This window comes from Myotis myotis, unplaced genomic scaffold, assembly GCF_014108235.1.
Source record: "Myotis myotis isolate mMyoMyo1 unplaced genomic scaffold, mMyoMyo1.p scaffold_m19_p_7, whole genome shotgun sequence".
Lineage (NCBI taxonomy): Eukaryota > Metazoa > Chordata > Mammalia > Chiroptera > Vespertilionidae > Myotis > Myotis myotis.
The window spans coordinates 34682256-34703152 of NW_023416379.1; the positions used below are offsets into that span (position 1 = coordinate 34682256).

Below are 20897 nucleotides of genomic sequence, written 5' to 3' on the forward strand. Positions count from 1 at the left end.
CCTAGCTGTTTTGGCTCAGTGGATAGAGCGTCAGCCTGGGGACTCAAGGGTCCCAAGTTTGATTCCAGTAAAGGGCACATGCCCGGGTTTTGGGCTCAATCCCCAGTGGGGGACATGCAGGAGTCAGCCAATCAATGATTCTCTTTCATCACTGATGTTTCTATGTCTCTCTCCTTCTCCCTTCATATCTGAAATCAATAAAAATATATTAAAAAAAAAAAAAGCCACACAGCCCTGACCACTCTTCTCTTCCCCTCCCTCCTGAGGCTCCTCTGACAGCATGCTTGGTAAACTTAAATCTGGAGAGTAGGGCCATTAGCATACATTTCTGTTAATAACACACCAATGTTCCATATTTGCAAGGTGCGAAGTCAGTCCTGGAAAGGGACAATGAAGATGCCTCTACTCCACCTCCAGGAATTGCTTAGATCCCTAAGCTAGATGAGACAAGGAACAAATAAAAATCCAGCGTTGCCATGAAAGAGATCTGGGATGCTTGTGTATTCTAAGGGGTCCATTTCCTGTTCTAAGCAGCTATTCTTTCTGTCTCAGCTCCTCCACATATATGCTTCCCTACCTTCCCCTCCATGGACCTGCCATCACACACTCAGTGCACACATTCAGCATGGAATGCAATTTTCACTACTCATGCATCTTATCTTAGGTGTCTGAGAAGTTCTGAATGTGATCAGGCATGCTATTGGTCTTTGCAGCATGAAGACAAAAAAAAAACAAAACACCAGTGGACGGATCAGTGATAATTGGACCTAGAGAGAATAACAGGCATTCTGTGGCAGCGGAGCTAGAATATCCGACTTGTAGAAAAGATCAAAAAGGGATAGAGAGAGGATGGCGTGCATCTCCAGCTGAGACACACTGCATAGAGGATCGTCCTCACAGGTAGCTGAAAATAGAGGTGCTGGGGTCTCATGTGAGACTTGTGTGTGGAAAGCACCCCTTTCCTGGTTCACCTTCAGGGAAGCCTTGAGCTGGTAAGAGCACTTGTCTCAGAGCACCCTCTGCAACCCTCTAGCTGCTCAACCTCAAAGGGAAGTAAGGGAGCTCCCCAGGACTGCCTTCAATGTCTTTTCAAGGTCATGGCCCTCGGCTGCCTTTGCCCATCACTACTTCTGGAAGAGCCATGTTTTCCCCAAACACTATTTCCCCAACTCAATTTCTGACCACATTGTGTGGTAGACATGGAGGGTGGAATGGAATGCAGGAAGGAGAGAAAGAAAAGGAGCCCCTCAGATTGTTTTTCTGAAATCATCTCACCTGACAGCTTTACCCTGACATTTCCAATGGGAGCATCTAGAGGTCCGGGTTTGGAGAGTGGAGGTGCATGGGAGCTCCGAGCAGAATCCCCCCACATGCTCCTGAGGAGCTCCTGAGCTTTGTAATGAGGCGGGTGGGATGGGCACCTTTGAAAAGCACATTTCTTGTCAGTACAGGCTTCCTTATACTGAGTGCCTATCATGAGTTATTTAAATTATTTGGCCTGATATTTCTATGGCATAGATATTATTGTCTTCATTTTACGTGCTAGGAAACTGGGATGTAGAGGCTTAAATAACCATCCAAGGTTGCAGAGTTAGGAAATGAAAAGACCAGCATTTTAACCAAGAGCTCTTGGTTCACAATTCACGTCTTTTCCAGTACATGAACTGCGTCTCGGTTCACACGTCTGGAGGAAATAGTAGAATAATTCAACAATCCAGTGATTCCAAGCTTCGAGGCACAGAAAGGAATCTTCCCACAGTACGCACAGTGTGGATGCTGTGGCCACAGGTAGGTCCACTGTCGTGAAAAGAGGGTATTGATTCCTTCCCTGTTCCCCTCCCCCCTCAGAAAAGATGCTCTAAGCCGGTCCTTTCCACCCAGCTCCTCCACTGGGAGGAAATGGTGTCGGTGAGCTTCCTGTAGTGATACATACATAGTAAACCAGAACCTGAGTGAGGCTGGCTGATGAGCAACTCCTCTGCCACTCAGCACTTTACTCGCTACGTAAGTGCAGAAGTACAGACCCATCCCCACATATCATGGCACCAGGGAGAGAGAACTCAAACTGCACCTGGAATCCCACCTTCCTGAGACAGGCACCTGGGAAGCCAATGAGCCCAGCACATTCTCAGTGCCACAGCCAAGACTGCCCATGGGGACAGTAGCCATCCTTTCCTAAGCAGATGAAACCTGAGCCTCTTATTTCAGGATACCAATCACCAAGCAGACAGGCTCTTTTATGCTAACATCTGTATGAGGGTGACTTCCCTCAGCAGCCTCCTTCCCGCCTGCCTGTTCTCACTGAAATACCTGCAATATCTCAGGGCCACCTTAACCCTGAAGGGGCCCAGACTGTCCCTGGACCTGTGCCACCTTGCATGGAGCCTTGGGCTCAGGGACTTTTATTTTCTCTCAGGGCCAAGCCACCCCCTGGATGTGCAGTGTCCATGAGCCACCTTGGCAGCTGCAGAGGCCCTTTCAGTGGTCTCCATAGCATTGGCCTGGACTCCAGGGTTTCCCCGCAGGGGCCTGGTTAATCCACTGGGAGGACAGACTTCCTGGGAAGACTCTGGGTTTGCTCTGAGTTTCTTCCTCGCCTGAGATGGGCCAGTTCATGAAGCAGTTCACACACACCAATGCCAGATTTATAAAGTGTGAGTTGAATTCTGCCCTTGGCCTTCTCTGTTCAACTCCCACCACTTCCCTATTGTAGCTTCTTTGAAAGCGTAGCCACATTCCCCTTCTAAAGCCCTAGTAAATCCCACCAGATTGATGAATGGGGGGAAATGATGATTTCTTATGCATTTTTACATGAAGGCTCCAAACAGACCCTGTCCTCTGAGATCCTCCTTATAGTGTTCCTATGGGGCCAGAGTAGTTAAGCTCCAGGTTTTACAAGAGGAAAAGCAAAGACCACTCCTTTTCTTTCCCGCTGCCAACAGCCCTGAACAGACCAAAACAAGAAACCCAAAATGAAGTGATTTGAAAATGAAGTGATTTGAAAATGAAGTCACTGGCGCAGAGGCCTCTGTCTCTCAGCTCAACACTCTGATTTGCTTGATTACACTTCCTACAGCCCTTCCCTCAAATCTCATAGGCACGGACCCATTACCCCACCAGGATTTGGCTGGGGTGGCTGAAGGGACAATGAGAACATAGAGGAATCTGGTTAGGCTGCCAGAGTTAACAACCTCTTACGTGCAATAAAACCAGAGTGGATTTTTTGATGGACCACACTCTCATTGCATTTAAACAGCCTTGGAGAGCTTCCATGGCTTCTGATGTCAAATAAGAAAACATCCTGCAGGGAAGTGGGGCCGAGATGTATCCACCTCCAACACTCGGGGGCCCAGGGTCATTGTGCAAATGGAGGCCCACATGTCATGTGCTTAAATACTTAAAAGTTATAATTCAAACTTGAACTTTCTTAAATAAACATAAAATGTCTTCTATCCTCCATGACAAATGTAATTTTATGAATAATATAGAGGCCGGGTTCAAATTTAGAGTTCTCTGACTCCTTGGTGTTACATCTGGATGATGATGGCCAGGGAGAGCTGGCCTCTCACTCCCAAGTCCACTGTCCTTGGACTGAGGTCTGCCTCCTTCTCTTCACATCCTGGTTCAACCTGCACTGTGAGTGGCCTCTCAAACTCATGCAGGACACTCTACCCAACCTGTCCCAGTTTCACTTGGACATTTCCACCAATTGACACTTCCACCAATTGACACTTCCACCAACAGCTCCACCCACCACTGCACCCTTCCTTTGAGAGGTGTGCCCAGTGTGCACTCAGGTGGACAGACCCAGGAATGAGGACTCACACAGATTGGCTGATTGGAAACTGGCTGTTTGGGAAGGGAATTCCAGGGTCCTCAGAATTCAAAGCATGGTTGTGAGAATATCACATTGTCTCTTTTTCACATGAAAAGAGGCGCTGTTGAAAGACGACAAAGCTGGACCTTGTAAGATGAAGAACCATTTTGCTTGGATTTATGGACAGTATGCATATAATAGGTCCTTTACAAGAGGATGTTTCACTTAGAAAGTGGATACTGGCTACTGTGTCTGCAGACAGAGGTACAACAGGGCAAGGTTCTCCTTGCTTCATATGCTAAATGAGGACAGATGTCTAGCTGTCATGGTTCTCAGTTCAATAGTGACATCGCTTGGGAACGATGTCTCATGACTGCATTCTTAGGGATTCTGATTTAATTGGTTTAGGGTGAGGTCCAGGCACAAGTATTTTTTTAAAAGCTCCCCAGGTGATTCTGTGTGCAGCCAAGATTGAGAACCAGGAGTCCAGCATAATGATTTTGCTTTTCATACCCCAGGGCATTAGCCCTTGTACCTACACCAAATAACTTAGAACCACTGTGGCCCAGGGGATATTCATCTCTAGAATAATGAGGACCCTGTGCTGTAGCTAACAAGCAGCTCTGTGCCTGGAGCAGTGAGTAAGATTGGTCTAAATAGGTTCTGCCAGAGGTAGGCGGAATCTCAACTGGCATCTCCATTGTGCTCCACGTGGGTTGAAGTTCAAAATATATAAAATTAAATGGCCACCACAGCAACCAATCAAAACAGGCTCCAGCTGTAGAATACTAGTTGGCCTTATCATTGTCTGACAGGGTAATTTAGTTATCCCTCCATGAAATCTCTTAGGGCCAACATTACTATGTACTTGCACCATGCAAGTATATGATACTTCAAAAGCACAAGATCACAAGATAGAACAGGATCTTTCACGGCCATCTAGTCTACCTCTGTTTCTGGGAAAGTCTGCATTTAAGTCATCCCAGAGACAAAACTCCCCCACTTGGAATAGAATTTCTTTTTCTGCACAGCAGGGAGGCCTTCTATTCAAAGCCTATACAGGTCAAGGCCATCTTTGTGGCAAAGTTATTTATTTCAAGTCTCTCTCCTCAGCAGGGCAGATTTAGGTTCGGGGAAATGGAATTTAATACAATTTGCAGAATTATCTTTATGATAATGGCTACAAAATTAGATACAAAAGTGAATATTTGTTCAGAATGAGAAAATAATAAAGTACTGGAGCCTTTGAGATTTAGGTCTCTTTCCTCTAAGATCTCTTTTGGTGAATTTCCTGGCCTGCTTGCATTGAATGCTTCCAGTTTGTAGTCTGGTTTTCCCAGCACACCTTGAACATGGCAAAGCCCAGTGGGCCTTTACATTACACCCTCTGGGCCTCGTACATTGGCCTCTGCTCTTCTACATATATTCATGGGTACTATTTTTTTCTCTATTTATGTGCCTCATCATTCTAAAAGGATTTGAAGTAGAGAATCTTGCTCTCTTTATACTCTGACAATATAGCACGTTGCTTTTGCGCACACTGCTCTTTTTCCTCACCTCCACTGTTTCTCACCTCCCACCTGCAACTGTGACCTGGCAAAATCCTACTTATTCCATAATACTTTTCTGGATTCTTCTAGACCAATGATTCTCAACTAGGAACAATTTTTCATCCCTGGGGACATTTGTTAATGTCTGGAGACTCTTTTGATCATCCCTACTAGAGTGAGAGTGGGAGTGGGATGGGGACATAGGGGGTGGTGTTACTAGCATCTAGGGTGCAGAGACAAGGGATGCTGTTAACCAGCCTACAACTAATAGTTACTGGAAACAAAATATCAATGGTGCTGAAGCTGAGAGACACTACCCTTGCTGGGGTTGAGTTCCCTTTCTCTGTGCTTCCAGAAACCTATACAAAGATTCTGCATTTCCATTCAATATGCTTATTATCACCTGCACATGTGCTTATTTCCTCCATGGATGGTGAGTCCTGCCAAGGATGCTTTTGTGCTTTAGTCGCCTTAAAATTCCCAGAATCTATCATTGCTTGGCACACAGTAGATGGTCCTTGAAATGATAGACCACTTCTACTTGTATTTGAGTTGTATAATTTAGCAAGTTTACCATATATTGCTTTGTTTTAAGATATTTCCCATGCATAAATCTTGTCTCTTCAGCAAGACAGTAAGCTTGTTAGATGGGAAAGATCATGTCTTAATACTTTTTCTGTATTTCTCCACACACTTTGCAGTGCTAAGCTGCCCAATAATTATTTCTGGATTGGCTATCTTCCAATTCTTTCAAATCTCTATAGAGGCTAAAGTGATAGATTGATCATGATAACGTAGCTATAATAAGGGAAGGTTCCTCATGCAAATGTATTAAAAACTGACTTTTGAAGAAGGAAAGAGGTGTATTTGATTCCTAAGGAGGGATTCCATAAGGGGTTCCCTCCTTAGGAATCAAAATTAGAAATATGTGTTTAAAGACATTTTTTAAATTTTTAAGAGAAATGTGAATTTATAATGCATCTCTTTAGTGAACTATAATCCACTGAGTATAGGAACATTTTTAGGTTGGTTGAATGAGCTATCTTTGGCAAGACTTTCAAAACCAATGTTGTAATTTTAAAAGTAATTAGAATATTGTGATACCTGGTTACCATTGGGAACTCTTGCAAATGTTTCAATATATATAGCAAAACAACAACAACAATGGATGACAAGTGACTAAGGTGAATCAAAATTGCAGAAACTCCTTAAGCCTTTGACAACTCTCCAAATAATGATGCTACATAGAATGGTGGCTCTTCCTGTCCGCACAGGCCTTATTATGTGTGACAAAATGGCTTACATACAGACTCACACATGAGATATTTTAGATTTTCACATCCATGCTTTCCATTCATTTCTGTTTGTGTGGTGACTAGGAGGGTGATGAACTGCCATAAAGTGGGAAATGAGCTCCTCTTACATAACATCTTTCTCCCAGATGCTTGATAGGTGAAAACCACAGTAACATGGAGGCTGCAAAGAAGTCCTGATAGTTTTAAAAATCACACAGGCACTTAAACATCTGTTTCAAGACCTGTGGAATGGTAACAAGCAGGCAGGAGACAAGCATGGCGTTTTACAGATACCTTCTGCCAATCTTAGTTAAGCCAAATTCTGCATCTTCTCTGCTATTCCGGCGGGGTTTGTAGAATATCACAATCCAGGGATGTCAGAAGGCAGTAGGGGAGGAAGTATCCAAAGCTCCAGGCTTCCTTTATTTAGACACAGGCTAACTCACTGACTTATTACTTTTTTATTGATTGTTCTGGTGGACAAAAACCAATTTTATTTCTCAGTTCACCCTCCAGGCTGTGTGTTGAGTAGTTATTATGTGTTATGTCTATCATTTGATAGCTTGGATGCCTCTAATTTTTTCTCTCCCAGTGCATGAAGCACAGCGTGAATCACATGGTATGAACTAAGTAAATATGTCTTAATTGATTTTTATTTTTAAAGTGCTTTACTCAGTAAAATTGGGCCTCCACTATGTCTCCCCATCAACTGGTCTATTATAACTTTTACAGGACTTCACATTGCATAGTGCTAGATAAATTTCTATTGAAGGAAATTTTCCTATTATTCACTTTCATGGTAATGAACACTCCTCTACTACCTTCATTAGTTTAGATAATTAAGGAAGCTGGTTATTGGAAAGCCTATTTTAAATTGAGTTATACAGGGTGGGGCAAAAGTAGGTTTATAGTTGTGAGTATGCAAAATACAGAATTTATTAATTATTGTATTACTTTCTACATGAACAACTCTCTAGCTAGTGTGTTTCAGTGGTTGTGCATTGACTTATGAACCAGGAGGTCATAAGTCAATGCACAACCACTGGTTTAATTCCCAGTTAGGACACATGCCCAGGTGTAGGCTTCATCCCCAGTGTGGGGCATGCAGGAGACAGCAGATCAATGATTCTCTCTCATCATTGATGTTTCTCTCTCTCTTCCCCTCTTCCTTCCTCTCTGAAATCAATAAAGATATGTTAAACAAACAAACAACTGTAAACCTACTTTTGCGTCACCCTGTATTTCACTTCAACCACGGAGGAATAAAGGCCTGAGTGGACTATAGTTAGCTATTGCTTTTATCGATTCACAGGAAGCTTTCTCATCTCTTCTATGCACCTGCAGCACAGGAGTGGGCAGGACCAAGACTGGTCAAATAGTCCCCTGGCTATAAAGATACAGTTAAAATGTGGGTGCATGAGCTAAATAGGGCCAGAGAATCTTTCTCTGGTTTTGTTACATTGGAATCAAGAGAAATGAATAACTTCTTCCCATTGGGGTTACTGAACAGAGTGATCGGGAATCTGGAACTTCCTTCAGCCGTGTTCTTGGGCTACTGATGGGGAGTCTTCATTGTAATAGAGCATAAGGCAGTCCTTTCAAGGAAAGTAAGGCCAAGTATGAAGGAAGGAAGGAATAAGGAGGGAAGGGGTCAGATAAATATTAGATGTTTATTGATCCCCAGATTTAGTCATGCTTAAAGTCAGTGCCTCTCTTGGATTTTCTAGTAACAAAGAGTCAATAACTATCTTCCCCCCTTGTTTTCTTATTTGTTTGAATTGATTGTTTGCCACTGAAAGGAATCTAGTTTAAAATTATCTATGGACTATCCAGGTGGCTTAACCCAAACAATTCGGTCAGTTTTAGACAGAGTATACTTTACCAGAATTTCTTTTCCCTAAAAGAACTTTCCCAGTTGAATAAAAAGTCCTCAAATTGAGTAAGTGGCCAACTTTTGTTCCCAAGATTATTCTGAGTGTTAAATAAGCCAATCATAAAATGTTCTTATCATTTACTACCTGGCTCTAATTGTTTAACTGTCATCTTCATCTTCTTCATCCTAGGTGTTCACTAAAAGTTATTGAGTTGAAAAATTGCCTGGAAGCCAGAAAGTGGTAAGTCTATATGCTATGCAAGAATATTTTGCAGGTGCCAATTTGGGGTTTAGTCTATAAGACTATAGTATAGGGAAGAAAGTGTGCTCCATAAGATTTTTGTTATAAGAAGTCTCCTCTCTCTCTGTTAATATTCTCATAATCTTTCCAAGTCAGTTACTTAAGTATTTGGGGGGAGTTGGCAAGATTTATTTTTACCCAGGAAAACAATATATCACTTTGACTACATACAACAAAAGTAGACAAGAGGTAGCTTATTGATATAGGCTAAGACAAATCCCAAAAGCAAACACAATCCTACCCTTTTTCATGAGCTGTGGTCCAGATAACAAATAAGATCACTTAAATATATATATATATATATATATATATATATATATATATATATAGATATATAGATATATAGATATATAGATATATAGATATATATATATAGATAGATAGATAGATATAGATATAGATATAGATATAGCCAAGTCTGGACTAAAGCAAAAATTTTAAAGGAATTTTAAAGAAAACATGAGAATTGTTCATTAAAATTACTCCTAAATTAAGCAAAAGCTGTTGACATAGCACGTTGAGAAGCATGCATGTCTATCCTCTGACTCAGGAGGTAATTAAAATCAGTGCTGGTGAATAAATTAGTTGTAACAGGATAGGAGACTATAGTTACCATAATCTGGGGAAAGAGTTGGTGAAAAAGACAGAAATTGAGACAATTCTAAATCTAAAAATCAACATTTTTTTTTTTTTGCCCCAGAGGATGCAAGTTAAAAACATCTTTGTTTTTTCACCCACAATTTTATTTCTGTTCTCACACCCACCCTCCCCTTTACATGAATATTAAGGACTAAGGCTTTAGCAACAGGCTTTTGGTTGTGAGGGAGGTAGGGGTAAAGGGAAAAGCGTTGTGTATGGCTTTTCATATGTTAATAAGTTGATTCCATGACAACCATTGAAAAAGCAGAGCTGGAAACAAAAGCTGCAGCCAAAGAGAGGACAGTGCTCTTTCCCGGGTGCTGTAAGAATAACAGCCCGGGCTCCCCCCTCTGAAAGGTATCTGATGTCTGCTCCTCAAAGGGCTTTGTTTTAATGGTCCAGAGTCAGTATATAATTGATGCAGAGTTTTATGAGTCCAAATTTTACCCTCAATGATGCTTTCCTTTTAAAAGGTTGGGAATAAGAACCAAAACCAAAAGGCTGTGTCACTGCTTCCAGTCCTATCAGTTCCTATGATCCTGCACTTCAGTTTAAGCAAAAAGGTCAAGGGCCTTTATCTTTGTAAGAAAGTGGTTAGTGCTGGGCCATTGGAGGAGGCGGGGGTGGGGTGGGGGCCTGCAGTGGAAAAAGCTTGCTCTTCTCTCCAGGCAGCCTTTGAATGTGGTGCAGCATGTTATCCCAGTGACATGTTGAAACTATACAGGGTACAACACAGAAGCAGGCCCTGGGACACTGATGGCATTCCTCAGCTTCCTTGACCAATGAAAAGAAATCTCTGCTGGCTGTTTATCCTCCCAGAAACATGAAGTGACATTCTCATGCCAGATTTTCCAATGTCTAGTACAGCTAAGTTTTTACTTTAATTTCAGTAGTCACACATCTCAATTAGCTGTTGCATCATGCCAGCGCAATGCATTCCTATATCTAGCCAGTTCTAATACACAGTAAAGGATTGCATTAAGTAATAATGCTGACTTTACTAATTTTCTGTCCAGCCTTGTTTTTCCCTCATGTGTTATTACACAGCCTTTGATTAAATTATATTAAATTCCTCTTATTTGTTCCCTTTAAGTAGTTGCCAAAAACTCTGCCATGAGTAACTTGCGATACAGTGTTTTCTCTGTTTGGGTGGACACAAGAGCTTTCATCACAATGGAATGCTTATGGAATTACATATTTCAAAGGACACTAACACAAAAATACAACTTCATTCAGAGTCAGGCACAATAATGAATAGTCATGCCAAAATTATTACTAAAAGAATTTGCAATTTGCTTTTTAAAGTATTGACTTTGGTCTTCATTGTCATTATGTATTTTTTTCCCATAAACTTCATGAACTTATATGAATCTCTCTTTCATACTATTAGTGACTATAGTAGTATTGTTTGATGAAAAGAGATATTGTAGACATGATGAATCAGAATTTGAAATCTGACAATATTGTTACCAAGAATATATAAAAAAATATTACAGTTTCCTTAAAATGATCTTATTTCAAAATACATATTTTATTTAATATTTACTGTGTGATATTTATCATTGTCCAATATTTTGGTAAAAATCATTGAACCATTGATTCATTCAACAAACTGAATAAGTGCTTATTGTGGACCAGACTGGACTAAATTCTATAAGTACAAAGGTAATGATATGATCACATTCCTTGAAAAATTCAGTTTAGAGAAACAAATAATTTTGTTAATAGATAGTTATTGCTTTTGTCATTTTTTAATCTCATCTCTTCTGAAATTAAGATTTGATGTGTGTTAAGTAGATACACATGATAAAAGATAAAAAATAGAACGAATGAGGATGGATAAGTGAAATAGGATCAAGACAGAAAAAGAAAATAAGATGAAACTGGGTAGGAGAGCTTTAGATAGACACTGTAAAATCTTGTATTATTTTCAGCAGAAGCATTCCACAGATTTGACCTTGAATTTTTAGTAGCCAGTTCAAAGAGTATGTTTACAAAATTCATGGTGTACTTAAGAGCAGAGCCAAAAGAAAGTACTGATGAGTCAAGCTTTTACTTGTATTGAGATGTAAGAGAAATTTCCCTTATGGATATGTGTGAATGGTAAATGCTATCAGGTCATGGTGCATTTTCAACAACATTCCTAAAATAAGTGCAATATCAAATCTCATGAATATTTTGTATGCTATTTCTCAGTGCAAAACAGCACAGACAAAACTCAAAGTTCTTAAAATGGCCACAGATCTCTAAGGGAAGGAATGTAGCCATAGTTGGCTTGACCACAAATAATTGTGCTCTGTACCATACAGCCTTCCTTCCAAAGAAAACACACACACACACACACACACACACACACACACACACACACACAGTAACCCAAACCTCCCAATTACAAACATTATGGCTACAACTAATTGGTCTCTGGACAGGAGGGGCACCTGACTTTAGAGTAGCTAATGTTTACAAACTGGCTAGTGGCCTACAAGGCCATCTGACAAAAAAGGCTTTGCTCAGAAGGGATGATGGAAGTTGAGAGGAAACAATTGGATGTTTTCTTTTGGAGTGTTTGAAGATAAGAGATGCACAGAGGGAGGCAATTATTTGGAAGTGTGAGTAGGAACCAAAGGGCACAGAGAGAAGAGTCAGGTTGTAAAGGCCAAGAGACAGCTGAGACAATAAATAGGCACAAAGCAAAAAGAAAACACAGGGTAAAGGATGAGGTGATGGTTTCTTCAGGTCAGAAATGGTATCACGAAGCTTCTGCAGCTGAGCTGGGGTTTGAGAGCTGATCACTGAAATGTGGTGGTTTCTGAATGACATGGCTTGACTCTACTGTGATTCTGCTTTTCCTGAAAGACTTGGCTTTGTGATTATTACTTGAGCTTACCTAAGAACATTGCTGATTTTTGTCATTGTTTGAAGAAATGAAGTAAGTGGCTAATTGCACAACCTAAAATGCACTCATATGAGAAATCCTACAAGGGAATAAAAAGTATGGTATAGCCCTAGCTGGTTAGGCTCAGTGGATAGAGTGTCATCCTGCAGACTGAACGGTCCTGGGTTTGATTCCAGTCAAGGGCACATGTTCAGGTTGCGGGCTCGATCCCTAGTGGGGGGCATGCAGGAGGCAGCTGACCAATGATTCTCTCTCATCATTAATGTTTCAATCTCTCTCTCCCTCTCCCTTCCTCTCTGGAAAAAAAAAGTATGGTACAAATATATAGCTTCTCAAGATATGGCGTGATACAAGAAAAAACAAAGTAAATAATATCCTATATAATAAAAGCCTAATATGCAAATCGACCAAATGGAAGAACGATCGACAGAATGACTGGTGGCTGTGGTGTGCACTGACTACTAGGGGGCAGACACTCAACTCAGGAGTTGCCCCCAGCCCGTAGGCCTCAGGCCAGCCAAGGCGGGTGAGAGCGGAGCCCCCCGATCGCCCTGCCAGTCACCCCACAGATTGGCCCTGATCGTAGGCCAGGACTAGGGACCCTACCTGTGCATGAATTTCATGCACCAGGCCTCTAGTATATTACATATATACATATATTTTCAAAGGTAGGATTTCATGTCCTCCAGGAAATCTTCCATAGAAGGTATTACTGTAATTTTTAAACAAACTCATTATGAGAATTAAATGGCAGCATACCTGGAGTTGCACTATGGAAAGAATATGGAGTGCAGGTGTTCCCTGTAGTTGATCAAGGGTCAACCTATATGTTTTGCCTATCAACAGACTGGAGGGTAGAGTTGATGTCCTTTTGTAGAAATTTCTAAAATGTGGGTACTTTTCCTCTGTCTATAGATGAACTGGTCCACAGTTGGTGAACTAGCACAACATTTGCTAATTAAACAAATCACACTTCCAATCTCAAACATACAGGGAAATACAAGTCTGGAAACCCAAAGCTCCATGTCATAAAGCAGAGTGACAATGATGTTTCCCTATAAACATTTTAAAGTATGATGAGCAGTGGTTGTTCCCCATGGCTATAACAAAATGCCCACTATATCCTCATAGAATCTCTGGCCTATTATGGCATTATTAGAAAGAACCAATTGAGATTTTAGGGTTCAGCTGCCCAAAACAATGGTTTTGGTTTTAGTAATAATATAAATATCGGAGTTCATTACATATTGGAGTCTCTCCTAGTCATCACAGTGATCAACATGGGAGAGGCATGAAAGCGTACTGGGAGATCATGTAAGCAACTCATCAGAACTAGAGGGGATTGGCGCATGACATGAACCATGACAAACATGGGCCACATAGGGAATCCATCAGGCTCTGGGCCTCTGCTGGCAGAGGCCATCCTCCCATTCACACTTCCCAACTTAAAGCCAGGCCTATAGCAGGCTTTCCATTCCTCCCTTTCATTATGCGTGTGGGAATAATTGGAATGCTGGTGTAATCATATGTAGAAGTGGTCAAGGCAGATGAGGGGCTAATGTAAAACCAGTATTAAAGCAGCACATGTATCTAGACCAGAGTCACGAACAACACTGACTACTCTAGCAAATTGAGGTTGAACATCAACCAGTAATTCTTAACCAAGATGAACATCAAATCACACATGGAACATTTCAATTTCAGAATTGCTTTGGGTTCTTACCTCCATGTTAGTTGGAATTTACTTTGTATGTTATCATGCGTAACTTAACTGTTTAGACAACTATATCTAATATATTTCAAATGGAAGATTAGGCTTTTATTAAGCTCCTAATTAAAAAAAAAAACCCTTCCAAACATTAGGCTTATTTTATTACATGATGATGTTATTTGTTTGTGTCTAGCACAAAATGAGAACAATACCAACAACAACCTGTTAGATTTACTTATTTTATAAAGTATAACGATTGCCAAATATGCCTTTATTATCCTTTCTTATTTTTTTCCTCTTAATTTTCCCTTGATCTGCTGCGTCAAACTAACTAACTTTCAAAAGTAAGACTTCTAAGACTAGCAAGATATTGAGGGGCTGAACTTAACAAGAAAGTTTCCAAATCTTTTTTAGATTACCAACTAGAAGCTCAGTGCATGAAATTTTTGCACAGGGGGAGGGGGGGAGTTCCTCAGCCTAGTCTGCACCCTCTCCAATCTAGGACCCTTTGGGGTATATCCAACTGCCGGTTTATGCCCAATCCCGGATCAGGCCTAAACTGGCAGTCGGACATCCCTCTCACAATCCGGAACTGCTGGCTCCCAACCACTTGCCTGCCTGCCTGATTGCCCCTAACCACTCCCCTTCCAGCCTGATCGATGCCTAACTGCTCCCCTGCTGGCTCGATCATCCCCACCTGCCTTCCCCTGCTGGCCTGGTCCCCCCCAACTGCCCTCTCCTGCTGGCCTGGTCACCCCTAACTACCCTCCCCTGCTGGCCTGGTTGCCCCATCTGCCCTCCCCTGCAGGCTTGATTGCCCACAACTGCCCTCCCCTGCCGGCCATCTTGTGGCTGTGGGTGACACTATCTTTGAGGGTGGGGTAGTCAATTAGCATATTCCCTCCTTATTGGCTGTGGATGCCACCTTTGCAATGGTGTGAGGGTCAATTAGCATATTCCCTCTTTATTAGATAGAATTTGGAAATTTCCTATATTTTAGAAGCTTTTGCACTAAGAAAACTACTAAAAGGTGCTACTATTCAATCCCCGATTAGAAATGTTTTTCACCTGTATCTCCATAGTGGCTATCAAAAGAACGATCTGGTTCTTCATGTCCTAAATGTTTGCTGTTGGGCAAATTTCTTATCTAATCTGACCGTATCTAACTGTAGATTGAATAGTACCTGACATGTAGAGGATTTTTAAAAAGAAAGCATGACATAACATGAAGAAAACTCCACTCATATATAAGCCATCCATAGTCCTTGACCTAGTAGATGTTTCATAGTTATTTCTCTTTGCCAACCTTTGGTAAGTTTGGGTAAAGATAGAACATTGTGAATGCTAACTAGGATTGGACTAAGTCATTCTTTTAGCAGGATACTAGAAATGAATTCTGTTTGGGTCATTGTAGAATGAGTTCCCTTTTGAGATGACTTTTCCAGTCTAACAAGTTTCATGTTTTGAATAAACTGTGGCACTGTGGATCTAAAATTCCAACTATGTTTTTTCCTTTTATTTTGAATCGTCCCTATAGATGGAAAGTGGAGGGGAAAATTGAGGCAGCTGCCTGAATAATTCTAGCCAAACCAAAAAGAGACGATAATTGTGTGGTTATTATCAGTGAAAGTGCCCCTTAGCCTACATTATCTAGATGATTACCACAATGGGTGTTCTACTTTGTGTACAAATACATAACCTTATTATTAGAGAAATGTGAGAAATGGTATTCTGGCCAAATTTTAATTTCAAATTACTCTTTCATGAACTTCTTTGCTTCATTGGTTTAGTAACCTCATAGAGTTACCTCATTCTTTTTCTATCATTTGCTGTACCCTAGCAAAGAAGGAAGTGATGTTTAGTATTTGATGCTGAGTTTCAAAACAAAAGATGACTATCCTTTAAAAATATTTTCTAGGGGTCTAAGCTGGTTACATTTCCCTGAGAAGCTAATAATACTCAAGGTGATGGGAAGACTTTGAGATCTCAATCTCTGTGTTTCATGAATTTCAATACGTACTCTAAATAAATAAACACCACAGCTATTTTTGATATATATATATATATATATATATATATATATATATATATACACATACACACACACACACACACACATACTAGAGGCCGATGCACAAAATTCCTTCCCCCGGCTGCTGGCACCGGCTTCCCTCTGGCACCGGAACCTGGGCTTCCCTCGCAGCCCTGGCTTCATTCAGAAGGTTGTCCGGAAGGATGTCCAGTCTAATTAGCATATTATGCTTTTATTATTATAGATATGTATGTATATATGTAAAGTAATCAAATAAATAGAAGTCTATGTAGCTTCTCCCCAAATAAAAACATTTAAGATTATCTATATAATAGCTAAAACTTCTAAATTAAAATAAAAATAAAAAATATTATCAAATATTTGGATATTGTAGCCACAAAATATTAAACATGTGGTATTTTTAAATATTCAATAATTTGCAACTATTATAGATAGAGCATCCAAATGTTAGACTCAAACATCAATAAATGTGTTTTGTAGGAGATGTCTGCCAAAAATAAGGGTATTTCAAGATAGCAAGCTCTGTGGAAGATTCTAATTAGTTATGTAATAAAGTTTTACAAGACGTGGGTGCCTAACATAGAAAGGCACTTCAAAATACAGAGACATGGTTTGGCTTATTAGAACAAGGCTTATACTATGACTTACAAAACCTGGGGTTCTCCACTAGTGAATTGTGGGGCTTTGAAGAAAACACTTCCCCTGTGCCTCAGAACTGTTGCTTTTGGTGCCATGGTTATGAAAGTGAGGCACTGGGGTCAGAATGGAGGCCGGCTGCCCGAGTTTGAACCCCAGCTCTTCATCTTACTAGTTGTTTGATCGTCAGAAACTTACCTAAACACTTTGCACCTCAATTTCTTCACCTATAAAATGGGGCAAATATAATAATAGTACCAGTCTCAAATATTTTCTGTGAGTCTTATGGGATTATATATATGTAAAGCATTTAAAATGATGACTTTGGACAGACACGCACATTTTTACACTTGCACAAGAGAGCTTCAAAAACAGGAAAGTTAAAGGAAAAGCCAAAACGAAAAGCTAAAGACTAACGCAGAATAAAGAAATGACAAAAAACTCTGAGATGCCTCAGAGTCCCATAAAGCAGCAGGAGTGAAGCCCCAGCACCATAAGCAATTTTCAAGCCTCTGCTTGCGTACATTTGCTAAAGTCCCATTGATCAAGGCAAGTCACATGGCCATTCCCAAATGCAAGGAGTGAAAAGATAACCACCGTCTCATGCTGGTAGAGGCAGTAACATCATATTGCAAAGAAGAGTTCATGCAGGGAAAAGGGGAATCTGTGATCATTTTTTCAGTCTACTGCAACTAAGAAGCAATCTATTGATGTGGAGGGTTCAATTTATTTTTATAGAGAAAATAAGAGAGTGTTGGTTATTCAGGCTAGTCTGTTAAGTAAAAATTAGAAAAGAGAGCTTCCATCTATTTGTTATTATATTGGCTCCTCAAAGGAGAAACAATTGCTTACCTTTTTTACTCTAAGTTAGAAATAGGGAAAGATTTTGTTACATTAAAAACCCAAAATTGCAGACTACTGTAAAAAAAAGGTTGTTAAATAAAAAATATTGATATTAATTTTCTATGCAGCATGTTTAACCAAAATAGATTATATAACCCAAAACTTCTGAAAATCAGGAAGAAAATGATAAATAACAATAAAAATGTGGGGGGAAAACTTACCTTAATAGTTATTTCATAGAAGAGAAAACTCAGAGACATGAAAAAAACTCAATCTCATGGAACACTGAGGAAATGCAAGTTGAACTTTCAATCAGATACCATTTCAACTCTAAAGATTGGACAAAATTAAAAGGCCAGACAATAATGAATATTGTACAGGATATGAAGCAATACGACATCATGTATTTTGGACAGGAAATGGTATAAATAGTTTGGGAAAATGAGTTGGCACTATTTTGTAGTATTAAAATGTACATATCCTATGACCCAGAAAATCACTCCTAGATAAATAGAGTAATTTCCACTCATGCACACCAGGAAACATGTACAATAATGTTCACAGAAGCAACGTATATAAAAATAAATATCTGGAAACAACTTAAATGCTTATTGACATGAGCATATATGAAATATTTTTTATCCTTTTTATACCATGTTAATTATATAGCTGTGAAAATCAATAAACAATTGCCACAAATATGAATGTGAGTGAAAAAAATCTATTTTCAACAGGATAAAAACAGTGTGAGTACTTAAATGTTTTTTTCAAATATATAACCCATGCAAAAACAATGTTGCTTAAGGATACAAGTATATGGTATAAAAATCCTATATAATAAAGAGCTAGTATGCAAATGATCGTCACACCCTTGCGCCCTCACGCGGGGGCTGGGGGACCTGAGGCAGCACCCCCTGCCCTGGCGCCAGGGCTGGGGGACCTGAGTCTGGGCCAGGAGACCTGAGGCTGCACCCCCCACCTCAGTGCCAGGCTGGGGTACCTGAGACTGCGCCCCCCGCCCTGCGGGGCTTGATGGAGGTGGGGCTGGCCGGGTCTGGGTTTTGCGTGATTTTGAGATGTGCACGGGTGGGTGGGGACTTGACTCTGGGTCCTGCAGCGCACCCCAGACTCTGACAGGAGGGAGATTTTCATATCCATCTTACTAATTTTCTTTCATCTCTGATACTTCTATTATAGAGAAAGGGAAAATAGCAATATTAAAATATTTCCTCTAATTAATTCCCTTTTATTTTTTTTTATTTTTTTTTATTTTAATATATTTTTTTTTATTGATTTTTTACAGAGAGGAAGGGAGAGAGATAGAGAGTTAGAAACATCGATGAGAGAGAAACATCGATCAGCTGCCTCCTGCACATCTCCCACTGGGGATATGCCCGCAACCCAGGTACATGCCCCTGACCGGAATCGAACCTGGGACCTCTCAGTCCGCAGGCCGACGCTCTATCCACTGAGCCAAACCGGTATCGGCAATTAATTCCCTTTTAATGTGCACAAATTTCGTGCACCAGGCTACTAGTACTGAATAAAAAAGCAATAATAGACAAAAGTTTCAGGATAGTGGTGTGGGGGTGGCAAGATGGGATATATGAAAATGTTAATGATAATGCAGTATTTCATTGTATTATTATTTTTTATACCTTACATATGTGATATGTTTTCTTTGGTATATATGTATACTTTATAATTTTAAGAAAGAGGATAGTACCAGCCAGCATATTTAATGGTTAGAACGTTGGCCCTAGACAGAAAGATTGCATCTTTGATTTCCAGCCCAATCATGTGGGAGGCAACCAATCTCTCTCTCTCTCTCTCTCTCTCTCTCTCTCTCTCTCTCTCTCTCATCTTCCCACCCTCCCTTCCACTCTTTCTAAAATCAATGGTAAAAATATCCATGGGTGAGGATTAACAGAAAAGAAAGAAAGAAAGTTAGAATGGTGGCATGTGGGCTAATACCACTTATATTTTAATTAGGACTTCTCAAAAATATTCCACTAAGCATCCGTTACTCCTGAGGGTCTGGGGATAGAGTCAAACCCCTTGCTTATTTATTTATTTATTATTTTCTTTATTGATTAAGGTATTACATATGTGTCCTTATCCCCCCTTTGCCCCTCACCCCCATGCTGATGCCCTCACCCCCCTAGTGTCTGTGTCCATTAGTTATGCTTATATGCATGCATATATGTCCTTTGGTTGGTCTCTCCCCCTTCCCCCCACTCTCCCCTGCCTTCCCTTTGAGGTTTGATGGCCTGATCAATAATTCTCTGTCTCTGGATCTATTTTTGTTCATCAGTTTATGTTGTTCATTATATTCCACAAATGAGTGAGATCATATGATATTTATCTTTCTCCAACTGACTTATTTCGCTTAGCATAATGCTCTCCAGTTTCATCCATGCTGTTGCAAATGATAGGAGTTCCTTCCTTTTTACCACAGCATAGTATTCCATTGTGTAGATGTACCACTGTTTTTTAATCCACTCATCTGCTGATGGGTACTTAGGCTGTTTCCAAATCTTAGCTAATGTACTAGTAAATTGTCCTGCTATGAACATAGGGGTGCATTTATTCTTTCTGAGTGGTGTTTCTAGTTTCTTGGGATATAGTCCTAGAAGTGGGATCACTGGGTCAAATGGGAGTTCCATTTTTAGTTTTTTTGAGGAAACTCCATACTGTTCTCTACACTGTCTGCATCAGTCTGCATTCCCACCAGCAGTGCATGAGGGTTCCTTTTTCTCTGCATCCTCACCAGCACTTGTCATTTGTTGATTTGTTGATGATAGCCATTCTGACAGGTGTGAGATGGTACCTCATTGTCGTTTTGATTTGCATCTCTCAGATGATTAGTGACTTTGAGCATGTTTTCATATGTCTCTTGGCCTTTTGTATGTCCTAAAACCCCTTGCTTTAAGCACAGAATACCTTTGAGTTCTCCATTGACATTTAAAAATTTGATCATTAATTTTGCATTCTGTTCTATAATATATTAGTGATTGTTTTAAAATAAAGCCATTGCCATAAAAATATGGTAGACTTGAAGTTCTAAGAAAATGAATCATTTAATTCTATGGTTTTGAGCATTACCCAGCAAATATTTCACATGGTAAATACAGGTTTGCTAAAGGTTTTCAACTCTATGGTTTTTATAGTACAACATAAACCAAAGTGGAAAGCCTTAAAAAGGAGAAACAAAAAAGGTATTACGTATGTGTCCTTATCCCCCTATTACCCCCCTCGCTTCCCCCCCAACGCCACCCGCTCA

At 40.3% G+C, this 20897-nt stretch overlaps 1 long non-coding RNA gene across 1 annotated transcript in view; it reads left to right on the forward strand.

Moving 5' to 3' along the window:
* Positions 1–1659: 1659 nt before the first annotated feature.
* LOC118660572 overlaps positions 1660–20897 on the forward strand; it is a 44122-nt gene continuing 24884 nt past the window's right edge. The window contains exons 1-2 of the long non-coding RNA XR_004968976.1: positions 1660–1788; positions 8726–8776. This is a non-coding gene — a long non-coding RNA (uncharacterized LOC118660572). The remainder of the gene's footprint in view (positions 1789–8725; positions 8777–20897) is intronic.